Source organism: Pteropus medius, unplaced genomic scaffold (assembly GCF_902729225.1).
Source record: "Pteropus medius unplaced genomic scaffold, Ma_sr-lr_union100, whole genome shotgun sequence".
Classification (NCBI taxonomy): Eukaryota; Metazoa; Chordata; class Mammalia; order Chiroptera; family Pteropodidae; genus Pteropus; species Pteropus medius.
Window position 1 is genome coordinate 2169048 of NW_024354886.1, and position 19904 is coordinate 2188951.

The following is a 19904-nucleotide window of genomic DNA, read 5'->3' on the forward strand; positions in this document are numbered from 1 at the left end:
CACTTGTTAAGTGATAACCCTCACACTGCTCAAGCTCTCTGCTTGTTTCAGCTGTAAAATCTTGGGTCAAATTGTGGTTATAAAGTCGATTGCTTCTAAAGCTACCCTGTATCTCTAGGTCTTTGTTTTACTCAGGGCTGCTCCGTCAGCTGTAGGCTTGCCTTTGATGGGCCACAGCAGTGTTTTTCATGTCTAACTAGTGTTTTAATGTTTGTGAGAGACTGTAGTTAATTGGATCCCCATGGTACCACAAATGGCTTTAGAAGCCTTTTATGCCAGAGAGGTAACTCTGTAATTGTGTGTGTGTGTGTGTGTGTGTGTGTGTGCGCGCGCGCACGCGCGCGCGCTCACGCATGCACGCATGCATGCATATGTATACATGTGCCCTCACACCTGAGCAAGCATCATGAAATTTAAGTGTTCTAACCCAGATCTCAGGTTTGAGTTTTTAATATTTCTTTTTCCAAAGTCAATCTTGTCATCGCCCTTAGATTCTTAGCCTTTTCCTTCATGCACCCTCCCCCTACCCTTTGGTTATTAATTTCATGGTACCACTTTCCCATAACTTCGGACTTTCTGTATGATTGTGTTTTAGATGTTTTGTTTAGTGTTTCTATAAACAGTAGCTAGCTGGCTAAAAAAAACTCCCAATCTGTTAATCTCGGTCATTTATCTGACAAGTTTAATCCATTTTCATTGTTAATAATCACTGATATATTTGCACTTACTTCTCTCTTGTTATATATGATATTCTGAGGCCAGTTGGAGCTGCCCAGCCAGATTCATCTTGATCAGCATCTGATCCACACTCACGGGTCTGTTCTGAACTTTCATCACCTTGCTGGCTTCTGTGTGCCAGCCAAGCCCCATTTACTGGCTTTCCTTTCCTTGCAGCAGCAGCAAGGCCCCCCACTCTCTCATCTTTGTGGTGTCTACTCAGTTACTGTGAAAACTTCCAGGTGTTAGCCTGTGGCCACAGGAAGTTCCTTATACATAGGTCTCCATGCTTTGAATTGTACAATCTGACCACCTAGGCAGGGCTCAGTACCTTATCACTTCTCACAAGAGAGAGAGTTTCACACTCTTTCCCTCTCTGAAACCTGAAGTGATATATTCCTAGTAACCTGAACAAGCCTAACTAACATACACCTATGAATGAAGCAGAGAGATCCAGAGAGGGCAGGTTAGGGCAGGTTTTTTTATAAAGGAATTGGCAGGGCAAAGGAATAGCTATGTACCTTGGGACAAGAAAGTCTCATGTGCTTTAGGATTTGAGACACCATGGAAGTAGAGAAGTTAATCCACCTCTTGCCTTTAGCCTTATATTCTGTCTCAGCCAATGGACTGTGTACACTTATTGAGCAATAGTATAATTAAGCTTCACTTTTTATAAATGTGTCATATCTGCCTTAAATGCATTGGTGTGCATGGAGGTCATCTCTGAGTGGTAAAACTCTATACAAATATAAAATATCATTAGATCTCTTCAACTAGATTGTAAGCTCATGGAAGTCTAAGGTTGCCCCTGATGCTTCTTTGTACTCTCATGGGTAGTCCCTAATCTCTCTGCTCTTTACCTGACTGGTTAAATGACCATTTCCAGCCAAACTAGAGTTAGCCTCCTCTGTTTTTCTCTCTCATAGCACTGTGTTCTTTTCCTTCATAACACCTGTCACAATTTATAATTTTATGTTGTCTGTAATTTACTTATTAATGTATATCTTTCCCATTAGGTGTTAAATTCTATGAAACTAGGGACCCTCTCTGTTTATATCCACATTCCCAGCACCCATATAATGTGCTTGGCACATATCAATATATTTTTCAATTACTAAAGGAGTGGTTCCCCAGGAGGACATTAGTAAGTTTAGGGCCAGAAAATATTTCTGTTCTCCTAGATCTTACCAGCTAGGGAAGTCCTTGGCCTTTACCTTCAGTTTCTGCTGGGCTAGCTTCTGAATGTACCCTGAGCATTCTGCTTCTTCGCATTACCTCTGAATTTGACTGCTGGTGACTTGATTCAAATGAATCTCAGAGCCTCTAAACACATCACTAGGTAAGAGATGGCAGCTACCTTAGTTGTTTCATCCTTGTTCTATTTGTTCATGGTGTTGTAGGAGAAGAAAGGCTGGGTAAGATGCAGAGAGGTGCGTGAGTGAACTTGAGATCAAGCATGTCGGGACAAAATGCAAAGGCTACTCGGGTGCACCCACAGAGAAAGCATGCTCTTTCATATCTTCCTGTCCATAGTGATGATATGCGCCCTTCTTATAGGAGAGCTCATTAAGACATATAGTCACCATATACCAGCAAGAATTCCATCAGAAGTTAGTTACCTTCAACCAAATGTGTCTTTCTGATCTACATTTATGGATTTACCCTAATTAGATTGTGAAATTGCAGCCTCACACTTCATTATTACCTTGAAATCACAATTTCATTCTGAATTACCAAAACTTGTAAGCAGTCTAAGCACCACCTGACACACATACTCTGAAACAAGCTCCATGTTAAGCTGCAAGTTTGTAATGGGTGATATTTGGATAACTCTGATTAAATATATAAATCATGGAAATCAGAAGTGGAAAAAAAAGTTCCGTTTGAACTAGCTACACAATGGTCTTTGGCTCAATAATGGATTTCTCTCTCTCTTGCTGATCTTAGTCTTACACAAGCTTTTTCTGTTACTTTTTACCTTTCTTTCATGGCACTCCCATATCCCTTTTCATACCTTCTGGTACACAGCTTCTCCCTTTCTACTGTTTACACATTGTGTGTACTTCAGCCGGTAATCTCTAAGAGCCTTTATGCAAGGTTTTAAAGTATTTTTCATTCAGCATTGGTTTTGCCCCAAGGATCTTCTTCCCCCAAGCAGCGGTGCTGGATTTTGACAGTCCTTTTCTTTCTCATCATTATGAGATGGCCCTCATCCAGAATTATACTTCTGGCCATATCCAAGATTAGGACTATTGCTCAGAAGGCCAGGGACTTGCCAACTGAGCCAGACAGACAGATAAATCCAAGAAGAGGAATGGCAACATAGAAAAATAGGTCGTGCAGGCCATGAGACTCAAATAAATCTTATTACTGAATTATCCATACCTCAGAATTGTAAAGAATTCTTAGCCACTCCAAAAGACTATAGAAAAAAAGTAAGACCAAGTCATGGATTTCCAAAGCAAGATGAGAAATTGGGAAAATTGGGGGAAAATGTTGGGGCTGGGTATAACAAATTTAAATTTTAAAAAGGACGGAAGATAACAAAGGGAATAAAAGGAAATGTTTGGCTGAAATGATAAAATTGAGCAGGATTAGTGTGACAGGGTAAGGACAGACTTATGAATGACTGAGGAATTGGGTAGGAAGAAAGATGAGTGAGTATCTAAATTGAGAATTCCTGTGCAAGAATACCTTTCCAGGTTTTAAAGGGTGATTATTGGACACTATAGTGAGATCAACTGTTAGAATATTTTCAGATTATTTGTTGAGTCCTCCAAACTCAAGATTTGAACTTCATTTTTGCTGGCTGGCTCACATCAAATTCATTTTTTTAAATGGTAAAGAAGTAAAGAAAGCAGTAGAAGGAAAACTAGAATGGAATGCCAGAAAAACACGTGTGGCCACATACCTGCTTATGTGTGTAACATACCTAGCTATAAATATATATTTTACATGTCTCTCTACTTTACATTTGGTATATGTGGGTGCTCCTTATTTTTTTAAGAAAGGAGTGTTATATATTTTTCTACTAGAATCTTTACACATATGCTATATCCCATTTTGTCCATTATTAAAATCAGGGTTCTTTTGTCAAATAAATAAACTGAATGAATTATCATTGTTAATTTAGTCCTTTCTCCTTTCATCGGTATGATTTTTAAGCATTTTTATTAATACTTTTAAGCATTGTATTTGAGTGGTCTAAGAGCCCTGATTTTTTAAGACAAATCTTATATTTCAGTATCAGATGTATCCTATTCATGACAAGTGCTTAGACCAATCTCTTACCTTCTCTGGGCTTCATTTTTTCTTTGAAACAATGAATAATTATTCCAGCTCCTCCCTACACTGTAGGGATATTTGGAAGGTAAATGAGATCATATCTCTGACAGCACTGCCTGATCTTCAGAAGAAATCTGCAGTATTGTTATTAGGTCGTTATTGTTCTCTTCCAAATTATAACCCATGTAATGCTTGTGGCGCCCACAGTCTAGCTAGGCTTTCACTGGCAAAATGATTTAAACACAGTGGCTCATCTTGGGCTGTGCTCAGGGTTCACTGTGACATTCTGTGGGCAGGAATTTAGTGGTGCTCTTGGCCTGTGTGTCTGCATCGGGATGTCTGAGACTGAAGCAGAAATGGTGACAATGGCTTTCTGTGGGGAGATTTTTGGTCAGGAGGTGGCTAAGTGGTTACAGGAAGGCAGGTGCTGATTTACCTGTTTGCCAGTTTATTTTCTTTGGGGAGGCAGGGTTTCAATTTACTGCATTCCTTGGAGGTTTGACATATCAATTAGATGTTATCGACAGTAATAGAGGGGCAGTTGCTGTAAATGTGAAGTTTTTACTGGTAGACCATGAAATGACATCCCAAGGGACTGTAACAATGGTGTGATAAATATCGTGTTACCTGCACATGGGCAGAGGGACTGATTAACAGAGGAGTATGATTCTATCTCCTGCACCAAAATGTTATTTATTCATTTGCTGTCAATCAAACCTTCTGTTCTAATTGGCTGAAAGGTTAAATCATCAAGATCTGCTCATAAACCAAGTTAAGGTAGGAAGAAAAGCAGCATTAAATCATAATCAGTAGCTCATTTATTTACTGCATTATTGCATCTCTGCGACCTTGGAGAGCCTTTCTCTACCCTCTGGTTACAGTAGCAGCCCTGAGCCGAGGACTCACACGCATGGGTGGAGGTTGTCGGAAAAGAGGAGATGTTTGCCATGCCTGGTGGTGTAGCTGGAATCTAAAAAAGGCAGTGCTTGCTATAATGGTGCAACGTTGCTTCAGCATAATTAGGCCATTGCTACTCTTTCTGCTACATTTTTAATGTATGGCTCTTGTTTTTCACGACACTTGTAAAAGGAAGAATTATTTTCGAAAAGACAAATATATTTCCACGCTAACAGTTTTATAAAGATGTCAGTGAATAAATATCGGCATCATTAAATCACATTTTAAAGTCAGGCCTCTCGTTGTGATAAATCTGCATTATCAAGTCTCATTTCTGAAATAAATCATACATTGTAAACCTTTATGAGAGTTGAGTAAAAGATCCCTTGTTGGCCAGTATAAGTGTATATTGTTAACCGTGAAGAAAGGATAGCTTCAAATCCCAGTGAGAACGCAAGTAGGGTTACACCCGTTTCTTAAAAGAAGTAATTTAAGTGCAAGCTACTCTTGGGTGGTAAGGAGCTTTTCTCACTGCCAAAGTAGCTTATTCAAAGAAAGCTGAGAGTAAACTCCCGTTCAGAGGCTCTTTCTACTCAGCTCTGCGCTGTGAGAACACAGCTTGCTCTTCAGGGGAGGCTGGTAAAGGTCAGTGTCCCAGAACCACAGTGCTGAGGAAGGTGGGGCCCACCCTGACAGGCATGCTCTCCCTCTAGGGTACAGTACTCTCACCACATACCACTCTGGGCCTCGTGCTCACTTGCTCCAGCTCCACTGCCATAAGCCCAGAGAAGCAAGCACTGCAGCCTAAGAAGTGGATAGTTTTTCCATTATCTTGATGTTTAACATTCATTTCCATGGTTGTTTATTTCAGTATTTTAAGCACAACCGTGTCAACTCATGAACCTGACATACTGTATTACCATGTTAAATAGTGAATTAAATACCATTAATAATATACCATATTAAAAATAAATTAGCCAAAGATGTTCTAATTGTCAGTTCTTTGGAGAGTGTCTTTGAGATGGCAGGGGTAGCTGAATGCCTTCCTCAGTGTTTGAAATGATTTATATTTGAGTATCTATTTTAGATCATCATGTTTGTGGAAAGGTATAACAAATTGTCATTGTTATGGCAAATACCGCCAACATTATCTGCTTTTTCATCTTTCGATGGCTGATAAATTAATTTTACCATAGGAACACTCACCTACCTCAGGACCACCTGACCTTATTCATTCTTGGTGAATAATAAAACTTTGCAGTTGTGTTGTTTCAAGGTCAGATCATACGTGAGATGTATGACAAACTCCTACATGGTATGACAAAATTGGAATGGTTTCAAATCAGAGGATTCATCAGAAAGATGAAAGTAAAGAAGCTGGACTTAGATGGTTAATTTGGGAGGAGAGAATATTTAGTCTAATGAAGAGAAAGTGATAAATTGGTGTTCTCATTCTCCTGAAGGAACAATCAGCAACACCTGGATGTGTGTTGCTTCTTACTAGACCCTACATAAAGAGCTAGTCAGTCATCGGTAGCTGTCAGTGGTACCAAACCTGGTGCACAGTCTGGGTGGGCTCTCAAAAAACCATACAAGAGAGTGGTTGATCTAGAAAGTCACACTCAACACGTGGATTATTTTTCTACTGATCAGATAAAATGTCATGTGTAACTAGAAATTAAATTTCATATGTATAGAAATTAAATGCCATATGTAACTAGTCATTAAATATTTGTGCCTGAGAAATATACACTCTGTTGATCATTGGGATTTGAAATAAAGAAAAGTCAAGGTAACCAGTGTTTCTTTAATGAAGTTGCCTAATCATAGCTTCATTATGTCTGTCCTTTTGAGTTTCTGTTTGTGTATATGCCAGACACACACAGCCTAAGGGTCAGAACCCAGGCAGTTGGTGGTAGACACTCCAGACTAGGAAAGTTGGTACCTGGAAATGGGTTCAACTTACTGCTATGGAAGAGAATATTTCTGAAGGTCTCTGCAGTAGGAAGGGGTGAAGTCAGGATAAGCAATCTTTGGGAATTCTGGCAGGTCCAGGGGCTTGTTCTGGACAATAACACAGCCTAGAAGTTGGCACTTAAGGTGTGTTCCAGGCAAGTGGCAGCAGGGACCCTTGGAAATTGGAGTTCAGAAATAGATTGTAGCCCTAGGAGGGCTGGAAAGGTTCTGGCAGGACCTTAGGGGGTCAGGGAGATTGGGTAGAGCAGAAGTCAGGGACAAATTTATCCCATAGCCTGGATTTGTCTGGCCTCCAAGCTTAGAATGGTTTTAATGTTTTTAAAGAGTTGTAAAAAATAAAGAAGAATCTGTGACAGGGAGCTGTATGGCCTAAAATATTTACTATATGCTCTTTACAGTAAAAGTTTGCTGACCCTGGAGGAGGCATTGAGTATAGAGTACTTGCTGGAACAGGGGGTATGCCATGCTTGTTGAATTACCAGGAATGAGGTGAGAGCCAGTTCTTAGGACCCAAGTACACAAGAATAGGATCCAGAGCAGGGCTCACCCTACTGCTGAGTGACTTCCTATATTCCTCCTTACTAGGATTAAGATTAAACCAGGGCTCAGGTACAGTCTTCAGATAAGTGAGAATTAGGTGTGTCCTGCAGCAGGCGGGAAATCTTAGGGTCACAGGTGGTATGGCAGCAGTTTATAGAATGCTCTCCTAGCCTCTGCCTTATTGGCTTTCTTAACCACCTGCAGCATAGCTATTTTTCAGGTATGACAGCAAAGACTCCAGAGATCAAGTGGATTCACCCAAGGTTCTGCAGCTAGTAAGTGGCAGAACCTGGGCCAAACCCAAGACATGTGACTCCTATCTGGTAGACTTCTTGCTCCACCACACTTCTTCCTCATAGTAGTAGTCCTTGGCCAGCAAACCTCTCCACTTGACCACGATACCTATAGAGTACTTTTGAAAGCTGGATTTGGAACCTTCCAGCCCATAGTATCACATCCATATCAGTCTCATCCTCACCGGCACTAAAATTACCTTCCTAAGTCTTTCTGATTCCCTTAATCTAAAACCTCATATGATTTTTCCATTTTGTTGCCTTCCACCTACTGGAACATATGCTTGTCTTCTTGATTATTGACTAGAGCAGTGGGTCTCAAAGTGTGGTCCCCAGGCCACCAGCATTACCTGGGAATGTGTTAGAAATGTAAATCCTCAGGCCCCACCCCAGAATCAGAAACTCTGTGGGTCCTGTCCCAGTGCCCCATTCCCCAACTCTGTGATTAGCTCAAGTTTGAGACTCCCTGCTCCCCTGCCCCACAAATAGCATATCATAATCAGTTGTGGATGCACAGCTCCTGCCTACTTGTGGGAACCCCTGAACTAGAGCATTACCGGTGCTCTCTCTAGAAGATAGTTGCTGTATTCTTCACTGACTGTGAAGGTGGGTGTTAGTGACAGCCACAACACAGGTCATTGTATATTGATTCTGTTATGAGGACCAGTGAGAATTTCACTTCCATGACAAATTCTTCTGTCACCATCTGCTAAGCACTTTTGTACTGGGGGGACATAACAGAATTTAGGAGTATAGGACATAAACCTACTACCATACATGCAGAAAAACCACTTATCCAGGGACCCAAACTTGAGAGTTTCATCCTTTAAGGTCTTCAGAGGGAACCTTTGTTTGCCAAATGCTACATTTCTATAGAATGCACTGGTGCATCCAACTAGACTCACTCACTACAAAATTGGGTCCTAGCCAAAGACTCTCAGGAGTGTTCTACAGAGCCTGTACCAGTATGTTGGTCCCCAAAGTCATTTGCTAATAGGGCATTTTGACCCAAAGTTGAGTGTTACGATCTTTTTCATAAAGATTATAAAGTTGAAGACAAGAAAGTGAAAATCATAAAAACAAAGATAGATATCCCGAAGATACAGCCATCGCCCAGTCATGTGCTCCGAGTTATATCATCAGAGTTGCATTCTAAATTTAGTATGGTTCCCTTTTATGATGTTTTGTCACATCCACAAGAAATGGCTCTAAAAGAACATTCGTCATCTTTAGGTGTAGAATAGAGCAATGGTCCTTCACAAGATGTGAAGGGCAGAAATATATTCTCCTCAAAGCCTTAAAATGTATACTTGAGGGGCCTTCTCCCTGAGGTAGTATTTAGGCCAGGGTTGAAACTGTTATTAGTGGTAATGGTGTTAGGATTTTCTCCTCCTCCTCCTCCTTCTCTCCTTTTTGGTTCTTGTTAATCTCTAGTTTAAAGGCTCCTCAGTACAGAATTTCAGATCTAGAGTTCTGCTGACTATCATGATGGCGGGCATGGGGGGCGCGGGGCGCAGGAGAACAGCTGAATGACAAAACAGCTGAAATTTCATCCATTTCTACATCTCATACCCCAAGCCCTTCAGGACTACCCAGTGTGATCATGGTGCGGGCAGAGCCATAACAAAGTAGGAAGATGAGTAAATTGTCTAGCAACTTTAGGAAAATCTACTTTGCGCTTTCACACACTTGGTTGAACTTTTCAAAAATATTGACTAAACAACTTGCCAGCTGTGATTTCCAACAGCTCTATTTGACAGTCTTTGACAGAAAGCCAATGGGCATGTGCAACGTCATCTAGCAGTAACAGGGCCTTCATTAGCAGCTGTTGAGGGGATGAGTGCTCTCCTGAACCTGGAAGAGTGATTCCTGTCCCCTAGTGGTGTTCACTCGAGCATCGGTAAACTGTTTGCTCAGTGAGCCCGGGGACAGACATGAAGCCTGCCTGTACATCTCCATCACTCTGAGGGCTTTTTATGTTCCATTCTCTAGGAACACAAATAATATTCTTTCTAAGCTGCTCCAATACAAGTGATAGAAAATATGGAAAAGGTGAATTGCCAGACAGTAAGCCCTCATGACGGAGAGCTTATTCATAAAATGATGACAAATTTATTGCACACAGTCACTGCTGCCTTTGTGAGATTAATAGCTGATCTATCTGATTTTAAAGCCTGGCAATGGAATCAGAAAGAGTTACTGGTCAGTTTTCTCATCCATCCCCTTCACCCAGCAACCTTCCTCCCCAAGAAATAATACAGAAAAATAAGCTGATTTAGCTTCAGCAACAGTCTTAACAGTATTTTATTGCAGGAGATTTCCATGTGCCAAGGATAACTTTTAACCTTGTTGAATGCACTTTGACTTCTTGATGTCTGCCTTCAACTCAGCAGAACACTCAGGGTAGGGGACTAGAACGGTGAATAACTAAGGGTAGATTGAAACACAACCTGAAAGGAAGCCATATTTTTGTGCGTGTTTCATGGATGCTTGTTTACCATGTAGTAAAGAAGTCATTGTTTAATGTCTTAGCCTTGGGGACATGAACAAAATTCAAAGCAGGTGCTAAGAAATACACTGCATCAAATCTTGGGCATGCAACACGCACGCACGCACACACGTACGCACACGTGTGCCCAGTGCCTAAGTTCAGAAAATGTGAGGAGGGAATCTCTGAGGTTTCTAGCCTGAGGAGAATCAAGACTCGTCATAAAGAGTGAGGTGCCTTTTGTGCACCTTCTTTTGCCCTGATTTTGTTCCTATGGCTAATCTAAATGAGCTGATGATAATCCCTGACCTGCCACACCTCCAGCCTTTCTTCTTGCCCAACTAAAGCCTCCTACCTGTCTTTGCATCTGATTTTTGCATCATAAATTATCTAGATTATTTAACTTAATTGATGTACTTAAAATGTGGTTGTCACCTGTCACCTGCCCTGTTTTATTGTTCACATGCTTTGTGAATTCACAGGGAGCTATCAGGCTGCCATTTTCCTTCCTACATGGTGTTACCAGCTTGATGCCACACAACAGCCTGACTGAAGGCACTGAGATGGGCAGAGCAGGGTCTCAGGAGAAGTTTGTTCTTGCCTGAACCTAGGTCAGTGTATAGTGAGAACCTGGGGAAGGGATCAGAGAGTGACTCGGAACCAGCCTATGAAGAGCAAGGGGCCTACAAGAGAACATGTCTCTTATAAGTCTAAGGGAGGTCTGAGCCAACAAAGCCTGGACCCAGAACATCACCAACACCAAGATGAGGGTAGTGGTGATGATTTTTTTTTTTTAACCACGAAAGTGTTTAAAAAGAAGAAATGATTTTTTTTTTAGTTAAACTTTTTACTGTCAGAAAATGTCTCAGAAGATTGTTACATGCACTGTACTGCCTTACATCAGCTTGCAGGTCATTGCTTTAATTGTGTTGAATGTGGCAGTTTATGCAAATTCTGCTAAGGGCCTTTATGGGGCCTACCTGGAACACTTGTCACCTTTTCATTACAGAGCTCACATTTAGAGATTCCAGTGCATTAAATGGCTCTAGGCTAATCTTGGGCAGCTCTGTGCCAAGAGCCATAGTTTTCATCATAGAGAAACATTTTTTTATACTCTGGAGATTTTTAAAGTTCTCCCCAGTGCCCCCAATTTCTTATCTATTCAGCTGCAAATATCAGGCCCTTAATAGCTAGAGAAGAAGAGTCTATTTTTAAGTTTGTACTGAATATATCCCCGGTGTTAGGTACTGAACGAATTTGGCATGTCTTCAGATCTGGAATACCCACAGGGGCTTAGTGTAATTTTTAAGTATGAAGTTGGTCAAGTTTGATTCAGAGAATGTCTGGCGGTCCTTCTGAAGGGCCATTGTTTTTCTTAGCTCTGTGGATTGAGGTGGGTTTTTGAGGTCAGGGCCAGGTTTTGTTCTGCACAGGCTTTTGGCATGAATTTCCATAAAAGCAGCCTTTTTTTTTTTTTTTTGGGACCTGAAATTCAGAGGGGCATTTAGTCCTCATTGTGTTCTAAATGCAATGGTATTTAAAACACTAGCAAATGAAATTGCCAAATTCTTAACATTTGAAAATTGGCTCCTGCCCATGCCTAGTCTTCACATTTTCAGTGTGCATTTTTGAGAGCATGTGCTTCTGTGGGGAAATGGAGGTGGCATTGGACAATCACACAGAGCCAAGAAGGAGCCAGCAGCACTCTCCTTGGAGGCTACAGGCTCTTCAGAGTGAGCTTGCTCTCCTCACAGCCTGAAAGGAGCCACTCACGTCATTAAATCAACAATTCTGCTGAGTATTGTGCTTGCTGAGGACAGGGAATCCTCTGGGGAACAGCAAACTGAATCTGCCCTCTCCTACCAGCCTCTAGAGCTGCCTGCTGGCAGAAAGTATGGCCAGGCTGCCAGCTCTTCCATCCATTCAGTGGTTCTTAGTTTTCAGGCAAATTGCAGCAAAATTCCCAAGTGCCTAAACTGGGCACCAAGATCAGAAGTAGGAACATTCCTAATGAACAATGTGTTTGTCAAGGTGTTTAGAGTACGCAAGGCTATGAGGGAGGAGAAGTAAGTCCTTCTTTACCCCTTCTCAAGTCCCCTCCCTGCCGACCACAGGCCTGGCTTGAAGTAGTTCATTCTGTTCTAGATAGTAACTTCACAACTGGTAGACCTTCAGCATGGACATACCCAGTGCTGGATCCAGATCGTTCTACCCAGCTACCATGAGAGAGAGGTGAATGACTAGCCCAGAACCTATGCTGTGGATGGAGAGCCTTTGCTCTGAAAGACTTTCGTTGAGCTCTTTTGCTCTCCTCACCCTCTAAGGGAGGGCCGTCCCTGTGCTCCCCTTTATCAGCACCAAGGATAGGATTTTACAACCAGTCCTGGTCACCACATTGAGTGGTTTTGAATTGCTCTGGTGGGCTAACAGTTACTACTCTGTTGCCAGAATCAACAGGTTGCCGATTTCCCTTCTGCACCTCAGCCTGTAGTGGGCCCAGACACAACAGAAGGGTCAGTTGGTGGGCTCAACACAATGCTGGCAAATGTTGGTCTAGACTACTCTAGCTCCTGGAGTCTGTCTGAGTTTTTATTTCCAGAGAGCTGGGAATTTTGGCCTCCCAAACAAGTGGCAGCAAGAGTCTCTTTATTTGTGAACTACACAAACACACCCCCATTCAACCTCTTCCTGCCTACCCCTCACCAGTGCAGGGACTACTTGGTGGTATTTATTTTTCAGAGGGGAGAGAAAGGACTTTTTGTCTCTGATGTGGACCTAGAACCATATGAGCAATGAATGTTGTCTGAAGAAGGTGAGTGACTGATCTTCAGCGAATGGATAAACCTTCAATATCAGGCAAAGTTAAGCCAAAGTGCATATTTATACAAAATCTATATTTATTGGAGCTTTCAAGAACTCTAAGGAAATAGACAGAACCTGGAAAATTTGGAGCTGAGAACCTCCCACCCTTGCACTGTATCTTATAAATTTTTTTTTTTCTTTCAGGCTCCAGATCACTAAACTTTGGGCAAGAATAGTAGCTATTTCTGAACTGATTTCTTATACCTTTATTTGTTCAAAAATGTTAGAAGTGTGAACTTGCAACATAAAATCTTTGTACCTATAAAAGCTCAGCTGCACTTGGGTAGCTTCACCAGAAACACCAATGAACAAAGGTTCCCGAGGAATACCTTTTGCCCTGTGTGGGGAAGGAGATAGGAGTTCTTAGGCCAAGGAACACAGATGGCCTGTGACCTAATTGGTGCTTGGGAGGGTCTGGAGGGACTCCTGATACTGTAGAGCAGTAGGCTTAAGACACACGCTTTTTTGAAAGAGCCCCACTTTCTTGTGCCTAATGGTCTCTTGGAGGAGGCAGATAATAGGCAAGGGTAAAGGTCATTAATTATAAGATCTGAGTGTGACAGAAACTTAGAAAGAACTTCTCTTCAAAGACATACTAGACATTTAGAACTGTTCCAACAGAGTTTAAATTTACGAGGTAACCCATTAAACCTTACAGGAAAGAAATGCCAGACCAAAAGGGTGCTTTACCAGATACTAAGTTGATTCACTAGGCCTCCCCTGTTTATACACCACACAAAAGCTCTAGCCCAGATGCAGTCATGTGCGCGGGCATGGGCACACACACACCCAAACACACCAGCTCCCACCATTAGTTATGTACAAACATGAATTTTCTTTTTTTCTGCATGATACTCAAAACCATCGTGTTTCTAGCACAGCTGCTGCTGCAAGAGAGAAAAGCACTTGGCCCCAGAGTCTGTTTATGCGTTTGAGCCGAGAAAGCGATTTTTGTTGCAAGGAGCTCTAAGTGAGACAGAGTCAGAGAATGAGAGAGAGAGATAATTATCTAAATTATGTTCGTGCTATTATCGAAGACGAATATAGTTAAAATGTAATTAAATATGACGGGCTAGCAGGATGTAAGCCAAGCTTTGGAATGCTAATCATCAATTACTGCACCCCCTTAGGGGAATCAAAGAGTGCTATATGGTGGAGAGTGGGAGCGGGGAGCTTGGAGATGGGAGACTGAGTGAAATATGGAGTATTAAAACAGCCCCTCTCTTCCCATGTCCCCCACATACTCACTCAGACACTCCGCGAATGTTCCTGGGACACATACCTTCCTGTAGCTGCTGCAGGGTTAGCTCTCAGCTCAACTCATATGAGGAGCTAGCGGGAGGGTCCTAACCTTATCTTTAAGAGGCAACTACTCTAAAAGGGAAAATTATGCTATGAGAAGGGAAAGCAAAACCCAAGACAGACACATGTTAGAGCAGTAAAAGCAAGTGCAGTCAGCAGAGAGAGGCCTGAAGTTCCCCTCAGCCAGGAAGCCGAAAATGCCCACCTAGGTCCAGAAGTCCCAGGGACAGGAGGAACCTAGGGGAATGCTGATCTGGACTGCAATTAGGACAGAAGATGACTCCGTCCCAGGAAGCTGCTCTCCACCACTCCATCCCCATCAGGAAGGGTTCCACCCTGGCTGTACACTGAAGTCACCTGAGGAGCTTCAGCAGGACTCATGCAGGGCCCACCCCTAGAGATTCTGAGTTTTAATTGGTCTGAGGAATGACCTGAAGTTGGAATGTTTAGAAGCTCCACAGAATAAGCTTGTAAGTGTAGCCAGGAGGGTAGGGGGCTGGGGGTGGAGAGGTAGGCAGCTGCAACTGAGAAGACTGTTATCAGCAGTTACATCCTTCTAAGAACCTCACTTGTACCTGTCTCAAGGCCAAGAAGAGGACAGTGTAAGAAGTAGATTTTTTAAAACTGTAGCATAATTCGTATACCAGTTCTGGTACTAGATCCCCAAAGAATTTTGAGGTGGTGGGATTCCTGTACAAGAGTTAGAAATTTCAATTTGTTCCATTTTACCCCTGCCCTAGCTCTGTCTGAGGCTGGGATTGAAACCTGACCACCTCTTGGGGCCAGGTGGGTGAAGTGAATGAGCGCAGCAACCAAGGCAGGCTCCAGGGAGTGATGGAGACCACTGGAAGCTAGAAGGTTCTCCCCAACACCAGCCAGTATTATCTTTGCAGAAAATGGGACCCAGGGATGCTCGAACTTCTAGTTTTCAAGAGAAGTCAGAAATATGTATTTTTATTTTAAATCTCCTGGTTTTAAGTGGCGGCTGCTCAGTAAACCAGCAGAATGTGTCTGTGAACCTCTGATGTGCGACTTTTGCTCTCAGTAAATATTTGGCTGACTGGCATATGACTAAATGATCACTAACCCTGGTAGCTCCTAACAAGCTGTTTTCCTGCCGCCTGCAGTCGGGTTAGAGAGACTTAGAGCCATTTCTCCTAAGCCCGGCATGGAGAGGGCTCTCGATAAATAGTTGTTGAGTGGATGGACAGACATGGTGAATGGAGCGAGCCCAGAATTCCCTGTAAGTCAAGGCAGTGAGACAGCTATAAAATCCAGTTAAGCATCGTGCAAGACAATAGAACTTACTCCTGGGTGCCAGATTAGACAGCGAGCTCTGCACTGAAGCTTCTTCAGTTTAGACTGGTGTCAAACATCTGGGCTCCAGGGAGCTCTTTGGAAAGGGTTAAATGATCTGGGCTGACTTTGTCACTCTGCTATGTAGGACACCCCTTCTTGCTCTGCCTGTGGAGCAAGTGAGGGATCCCAGTATGTGCTAGGCTGGGAGTCAGCAGAGAAAGGTCAGTAGGACCCAGCTGTAAGGGCTGTGACAATCCAAGAATTCCCACCTCACCCAGTGTTGCAAAAGACATGCTCTCCCTCACTCACATGCCCAGTTCATGGCACATCTTTAGATGTGATTAAAGAGATGACTGTGGTCCTTGGTCCATGGCAAGGTCGGGGAAGACAATAGGAACAGCTTGCTCAGAAGGAGGCAGGCAGCTGTGGGGTCAGCCTGAGGGGCATGCTCATAAAGAACTGTCAGAGCGAACTTCAGGCCAGTCTGGAGGCTCACTCAAGGCCTTTAATACCTATCTCATCCCAGTGCCACACGGCTTAAGCTCAGATAATAGAAGATAGCTTTTATTAGTGCCTCCCTTTTTGAGAATCTTTTGGGAAGGTTTGTGTTTGCCTTCCAGCTCTGCTCTCAAGGGTTGTAAATAAATCTTCCCCACATACCCTTTCTATTTCACATCACCACAGGCTTTGCTCCCTTTCTTGGCTCTGCTTTTTTTAACTTCTGAATTTTTAAAAAAAATTTATCAAAGTTATACACGTGCATAGTTTTTAAAGTCAAGTAGAACCACAAGACTTAAAACAAAAAGCAGCAGTCCCCTGCTTCATCCTACCCTCTACCCCAAGTCCCACTCCCCACAGGCAACTTTTTTCCTTTTTTTCCTTTAAAAATGTTAATATTTAGAAAAGATAATACATTCAAAGAAAATACATTTAATGTGGTTTAAAAATTAAAAACTATAGACAGTGAAATGCCTTCCTCCCACTCACCTCTTCCTCCAGAGATGGTGCATAAACAAGTGTGAGTATTTTCCTTGTTTTTCTACACCTCGGAGATCTCTGGAGATGTGTGCCCCCTCCTCTGCGTGTGTGTGTGTAACTCTCTCCCTCCCTCTCTCTCCCCCTAGCTACATGGTCTTTCTTAGTAGGGATAGAGATGTACCAAAATGGACTTAGCCAGTCCCTAGTGATGAGCATTTAGGCTATTTCTGTTCTCCTGTTCACATAGTGTTTTAATGCCATCCTTATTCCTGCTGCGTTCCCATGCTGTGAGCATATCATAAGCTAAAGTGATGTCAGAGGAATTCCTAGCTCTAGGGATATGTACACTTAAAATGTTGCTGGTTGCGGGTATGTCAGTTTACACTTCCTCCAGCAGTGTGTAAAAGTACCTGTGTCCCTCCACTTGTCCCACAGAGCATATGGTCAAACTTAGATTTTGTGACAGACACGTTCATTCCTTTTAGACCTTTCCTCTGGTCTGTACCTTTAGGTTTCTAAACTATACGTTTATTTTATTTCTTAAGTCTGTTACCAAAATTATCTATTGTCTTCCTGCTTTGGAAGATTTAGCTTCCTTGCCCTTCCCCCTTGCAAGTATATTTCTTCTCGTGCCATCCTCCCATTCTAGTTAGGTCACCGTTTCTCTTTGTGTCATTTATCACAGCCATTAGCATGACTATGTAACTTTTGTTCAGAGCTAAACCATGTACTACTTACATCACTTTTCTTTTCTCATTCATTTGTTTTTCCTGGAGTTAAAAATTACTTAGTATTAAATGTGTGTGAATTTTTTTTTTTCATTAATTTTCTCTGTACTTACCACTAATTCTTCCTCCTAACTTTTGTCAGAGCGATACAGATTCCCTCAACCTGGTCTAACACCTCTGGCAAATCAGTCTGTTTTGGGTTTTTTCCCACTTGAGAGGCCCCTTGGAGCCTCTGCTTTCTTGTTCCACCTGGATTGGTTGCTTTTAGGCAGATCTCACACCTCTTATCCTGGAATCTTCCCCCATCATCCTAGGAATTCCTTTCACCTGTAGTCCATGCAGATCCTCTGTTTCCTGAATTCCATAACTTTCTTTGCTTTTATTTCATACTTGTTTTGGTGGAGCACATTTTCTGGTACTTTCTTGTGAATGCAGTGGAGATAAATTTTTGAGATTTATGCCTGAATGAAAGTTTCTTTGTTCTATCCTAATACTTGATGATAGTTTGGCTGAGAATAGTCATCTGTCTGGGAACTAATTTTTCCCTCAGCATTTAGAACTAAGGGCTCCATTATCTTCTCTCAGTGTTGCTTTTCGAAAATCCGATGTGATCTGGTTCCCACATCTTTATGTTGACCTGCTTTTTCCCCCTCCGGAAGCATTTAGATCTTCTAAATTTTCTCAGCAATATGCTTTGGTGCGGGTGATTTCTCTTTTATTGTAGTGGCCTCTTTAACTGGGAAATTTTCATGTCCTTCATATCTGGGAACATTTGTTGTGTTACTTTGACAATTGTCTAGCTCATATCTTCTCTGCTTTTTTTTTCCTGGAGCATCTAATTGGATAGTGGACCTCTTTGTTTGATTCTTTCATTCTCATCCTTTTTCTTCTGTTTTCTATGTCATTTTTGTTTGACAACTTAAGCTTCTAACTCTTTTGCTGAATTATTTATTTCAACTCATAGTTTTAATTTACAAGAGCATTTCCTTGCTCTCTGTTATTCCTTGTCAGATCATTTTATTCATATTTCAAACATGCAATAATATTTTCTTTTATATCTGTTTGTCACATGGGGATTTTTTTTCTGAAGTTTTATTCTACTTACCGAATTATATCTATATCCTCTGAGTTATTTTTCTTTTCTATTTGCTTTTGGTCTCTCTTTTTTATGTAAGAGTCTTTGATGATCCTTGACTGGATGTTTACCTTTAAAAGGTAAGCATTGAGAAAGCTCTCTGGAAGCTTTTTATAAGTGGATGGGTTTGTAGGCTTCACTGAAGATCATCAAACAGGGATTCGTTGGAAGACCCCTCCCCCCTCATTCCGATCTAGCGCGCTGGCTTCCTTTTGTTCCTTCTCACTGGAACACTCTTCCAGTTCTGCATGGCCATTTCTTCCATATGTGGAGGTCTTAGCTCAGTTGTCACTGTACCAGAGAGAAGTTTCTTAAATAAGTTATCTAAAGCAATGCACCCCTCTCAGCCTTAAACTGATTTCTTTTTCTCCATAGCCCTTCTTTAATTCTGATAAATTTGTTTGTCTGTTTCTCTCTCTCTCCCACTAGAATGGAAGCTACTCGAAGACAGAGTCTTGATAAAACAGGGCCTATTCCTTAGGAAAAATGGAGGGACAAAAAGAGGGAAGGAAGATCAGGATTTCTAGGTCTTGCCTCTTGGATGGGACCTCTCCAGAGGGATCCTTTAGTCTCCTGCCTGGAGATTAAGCCTGGATCACAGTGGCCTGGATGCCGAAGGAAGGGGCTTGGAAGTATCCATCTGGGATATTCACTTTCATGCAATCCCTTGCTCTTGGGCCCTGCAGGATCCCATCCTCCGCTGTGCCTGGTGCTCCCGGAGTCAAACCCTCTGTGTCAAAGGACTCCAGAGTGAAATCCTTGTCTCCTGCTAAGGTAGCAGGGGCTCATCCCCACTGTGTGGGAAGGACAGGGGACCTGGGGAGTCCACCTGCTCCTTTTACCTGTTTTCAACTACTGCTCTTGGTTCAGCCCCCTGCACACCGTCATCATCAGAGGTGGCTGGAGACTCAAGGACATGAGCCTTTTTAGGGTTCTGTGGATGAACCCACTTGCTTCCTGTGTGTTTTCTCTCTAAGGTGTTGACACGGAGATGGTAATGTCTCCTCATCCTTTTTTCTGTTTTGTGCTTGTGTGTGTGTTTCACATATTTGCTGTAAAACATTTATTAACCTGTCCTTTTAGTGGAGGAAGCAAAGATTAACCTATGGGTTTAGTTTGCCGTGCTTAACTGCCAGTCTGCCCTGGCAAAATGCTTTCTTGTCTCCATCTCCCCACTGTTCAGCAGATCCGCTGCAGAAAAAATTCTGACATTTGCATTCTCTTTATAGCATAGGCAGCGGAGCCATGTAATTTTCCAGAGCTGAAAAGACCAGGCACCTTTGTCATTCACAGGATCCACAGGATCCCCAGAGAAGGCAGGTCAAGGCTTAGGATGGAAAGCCATTCTCGGCCCTTTCTCCTGTTGCCCTTAGGGCCTGTTTGGTATTGTTGTTCACCTAGAG

The 19904-nt window shown here is 42.3% G+C and overlaps 1 protein-coding gene across 1 annotated transcript in view; it reads left to right on the plus strand.

Moving 5' to 3' along the window:
• The window catches only part of BTBD9 (BTB domain containing 9), a 361080-nt gene that overhangs the window by 314314 nt on the left and 26862 nt on the right, over nt 1–19904 (plus strand).